Source organism: Bidens hawaiensis, unplaced genomic scaffold (assembly GCF_021521415.1).
Source record: "Bidens hawaiensis isolate Kalapana, Puna unplaced genomic scaffold, B.hawaiensis_p1.1 tig00032165_1, whole genome shotgun sequence".
NCBI lineage: Eukaryota > Viridiplantae > Streptophyta > Magnoliopsida > Asterales > Asteraceae > Bidens > Bidens hawaiensis.
In genome coordinates, this window is record NW_027495470.1 from 127,298 (window position 1) to 132,086 (window position 4,789).

A 4,789-nucleotide genomic window follows, 5' to 3' on the forward strand; every position below is an offset into this window, starting at 1 on the left:
ACCATACATCCTACTATAATGGGTTGCCACCCTTTAGTCACTAAATTATTTATTACTAAATATTGAAAAAATATATTTTCTTTGTCTACGGGGCAAGCCAGGTTCCCTAACTACCTTTAATATAAATAAAATAATACATAACTATTATCTTGTAATTAAACTATTAAAGTGCATACCTTATGAGCCAATTTTCTGTGCGGGGATGTCGAAATATGAAGTTGTATACAAATTTGGTTAGCTATTTATAATAAACTTTTACCGACTTAAATGGTTATGAGTGCCATCAAATATCTTCATTATCATGAAGATTGAAATTAGAATATATATTTATTATGAAGACTCACTGCACACGTGCACTTGTATAGAGTTCTGTAAATAAATAATTATATTATGATATTATTATTATTATTCTTATTATACTAATATGTTTAAATAAAAAATATTGTAATATAAACACATATCTTACTCTAAGTTCTTATGGTTGAAATACAACTATGACTTCAGTAATTGAACTAGCTACTAATTTATAATCAACTATTAACCGAATCGAATATGTCGGTTTAATTCACGTCCCTCACATCTTCTTGAAAGAATGAAATCTTCATGATGAAGATTAATAGCCAGTTATACACTATTACACGTGTACTTCTCTATATAATTCTTAGTATTATATTACAAAAACACTACACTATGGATTATTACATATATACGTATACTTCAAGAGTTTATTTTCAAAATCTTATTGTCACTTATTAGTATTTTATATTACTATTCTTATTGTAATTATTATAGCTCAATTCTTTTTTTTTTCTTTAATAACTATAAAAATACAACGTTTTATAAAATTACAATCATGTCGTTAGGTCGAGCTCATTTTTAACTTTGTTTTGACCTAAGTTTCATTAAAAATGGAACATGGCCAAAATTATATAATTAGCAGCATCATTAATCGGTTATCTCATAACACTAAATACTCATTTAGATAACTCATGTTTAAAATAGTCATTTTACTCGTTAGATACTCATTTAATTTAATATATATAAAATATAAGTTTCATATATATATATATATATATATATATATATATATATATATATATATATATATATATATATATTAACATAAAACAGGATGTTACAGGTTAGAACCGAACTGGTCTGTAATTAATGAAATCAAAACCAGTTTGTATAGGAATTTGTTCAGGGTTGGAATCGGTTTGAAAGGGTATGAAACTAGTTTGTTGTTTTTTTATCTATTTATATAGAAAAGAAAATATATTATGAAAATTATTAAACCTATAAAAAAGACATGTAACATCATAAAATTCATATTTTCACTACTAGAAAAAAAAGATGTTTTTCTACAAATGAATTCGTAAGAAATTTGTTGAAATACCAGTTTCTAACAATTTTCCATCAAAAAAAATTACGTAAAAAAATCACATACTTGAAAATTGTTTTCAACCATTTCCAACAACTTTTCTTACAAAATTGTTAAAAAAACATGTGGTTATAAACTTCATACAACTTTTCTAGAAAAACTATTTTGACTAAACATAATGTTTATTAGATAATATTGTAGCAAAGTTGGAGCTTATTTTTTGTGTTGGAAATCTGTTGGAACTACTTGTCGTAAGAAATTTGTAGGATATTTTTGTGAAAAAATGAATTGTTTTCTAGTATTGTTTAAAAGTTATGATACAAATAAAAATTTTAATCTTAATATAATTATATTTGTTCTTCAGCGTAGTCGTCCCCGTGTAATCGTCTTTTATATGGTTGGTTCTTCAAAGTTGTCCATGCGTGTCAATAAGTTGTATGCGAGTTCCTCAACGGAGAGTGGAGAATATCGTCCATTTGATACCTCTATAGTGTGTATATGTGATCGATTGGATGTTCGTCTTCAAGATTTGAAACATTTTGACTATGTGTTGTCACGTCCAAGTGATATTTCAAGCAAATGCACATTTCCATTGTGGCGAGAGTAAGTTTTGTTCTTCTAATTAATAAAACTCCGCCACTAGTAAAAAAAGGCAAATTGGACGGTTAGTAAATCTCGTGACATGTCAGCTAGGATCGGAAATTAGGCTTCATTTCAGGCAAAATATCAAAATTTGCACACTCATCGGAACCCATAGCGGCAAAAAAAAAAACAAAAAAACAAAAAACAAATCCATTTCGCTATACCTCTTGAGTTCGCTCTATTAGTGTTACCTCGAGCTCATTTAATAGATCCCGATGCCATTAACTCGTGTATGGTTGATGTGAAACCATATTTTGATGAACAAATATCATACGTATTTTAAAAATATAGTTAATTTGTGGTTTTGTTTTTGTTGCAAAGAATGGGCATTCTCAAACAAACCCAAGTCACTTGTTTTGTTTTCAATTAACAATTCAACACTGAAAACATTTAGGCAACATGTTCAATGCTGTTGCCGTGGTACAACAAAGTACGGTAGGCGCATCGGTAAAATATTTTTGAAAGTTTGCTTTCATCGGTCCTAACATTCGGTTAAACATATAGTTTTTGTATTCATAGTTTCATACCCCTTTTTTAGTTGCGGTTTTAAATATTTCGAGCAAATCGGTTATATCTTGAATTTTTGCCCAACTATTGGGCCCAAACGAGTTCATAACCCGACCAATCTTGATCACCTCTTAATCTCTTATCGTATTATGTCAAACGGGTTAACATTTTGAAACTAACCATTAGAGGTGCACAAATCGGGTTTTTCAAATACCCGGTTCCGGGTATGGAACCAGGTTAGGGTATGACTAGGTACTGGAAAATTAGGTATTGGTAATACCCGGGTCGGGTTCGGGTCCGGGTATTGACTGTAAAAACCATACTGTATGCATCCCTTTTGGTTCAGGTATAGAACCGGGTATTCTAAAACCGGGTATTTGAATACCCTATTTCCGGGTAATAAAAAACCCCTATTTTCGGGCCTTTTCCGGGTATTTTTCGGGTATAGATTGGAGTTATTTAGAGGTTGCACTTTTTAGGGGTATTATCGGGTATTTTTAAGATATTTTTTGGGTATAGATTGGGTATTTGAAATACCCGGTTTCAGGTATTGGAATGGTTTCGGGTATGGAACCGGTTCGGGTTTTAGTGCCGAAATACATACCCTATCCGTACCTTACGGGTAGGGTGGGGTACGGGTTCGGGTATAAAAACCCGGGCATAAAAAACCGGTTCCAGGTTTATTTTTTGTGACATCTGCCCCGATCCGACCCGACCCAGGTACCCGTTTTCTGATCCGATTCTTTTTATGATTTAAAATTTAATTATTTTCTTTTAAAACTTGACATTTAAAATATATATATTACTAATAATATTTTCCTTCCCGCCTCTGCCTCTCTCTTCCTTTCCGCCGTCCCGTCCCTCTTCTTCTCTCCGCCTTCTTTTCCCTCTTGTTGCCGTCCCGCCCTTCTGTTTAACCTTTGAGCCTTGAACCCCTCCCCCCCCCCTCTAACTCTTTGCTTGCCCCTTTGGTTCTTCCCGCCTAAGGATGTCTGCGCAGCCTCGGGCGCTAGACTCCTTACAAGGAAGCCTGCGTGAAGATTGACTGTTCCTGCGTTACGCGCTAGGGACTGTAGTTCTTCCCGCGGCGCGCTAAGAACTATAGTTCTTCGCGCGGCGCGCTAAGAATTGTAGATCCTCCCGCGACGCGCTGTGAATTTGAAGTTCTTCCCGCGGCGCGCGCTAAGGTTTGTTCTGTCTGCCTTCGCCCTCGCGCGCTCAATCTTCTCGTGTGCGCAGCCTCTCGCGCGCGCCGCTTTCTCGCGCTGTCTTGTGTCCTTTCTTCTGTTTTAACTTGCTTGTTTGCTTTTGATATCTTATCTTTTGTGCTGTTGACCTAACCTGTCTTATGTCTGAAAAGCCACTTTTGGCGCAGCATGCGCACCAACCCCATTGGTTGGCAGGAAAAGTGACTGACATTATCTTTTGAGATCTGTTTTTCCCATGCTTGACCAGTACCTTTATCTGACCCTCCCATGCCTGTTTACTGTTACCTGTCAGCTTTTCCTTGTCCCCTGCAGCTGCCATATCTTTTGATATCTTTTGCTTTTGGAACCTTTTTGCTTTTGCCGTCTTTTGCTTGATCCTGTTGAAGATCTTTTCCCCTTTTTCTAGGGATTGTGTTCCCTAGGGTTTCCCTATAAATAATAATGCTATTTTCTTAACACTACACACACAAAGCACTTAAACTCTCCTGTTCTTTCTTTGCTCCTTGCCGTTGTTCTTCCTCAGCCGCCTCCCTCTCTGCCTCCGTCTTCCTCCCTGTTCTGCCCTGCTTTTCCGGTAATATATATAATATATAATAATTTGTTAAAGATACATATTACTATGCTATCATATATTCAAGACATTAAAACAAATCATTAAAACAATAATCTTATTTATAGGTTAACTTGTGCTTGTTTAAAGTTGATTCTTGCTTTATCTTACACCGCACCGTTTATCAAGTGAGTAATCTCGTACCTAATCCCTTTTTATTTTTAATGTTTTGGGATGTTCATGTGTTCATACAAACTTAGAGTCTTAAACTTGTTTATGAACTTTAGTCTCGCAGTATCCCATGTGTTGAGGATGTAGACTTGGCTGTTTATTTGTATGTGTGGATCATTAACCGTCTTGTCGGTCTATTCCGCAGTTCTCATGGTACCATTAGATGAACACGGGAGAACTATCGTTTATGATTTTCTCTTTTGTTTACACTTGCACAGTTTTCTTGTTTTTGTGCTCATTTGGGAGCACGGATTGACTATGAGCTATGAA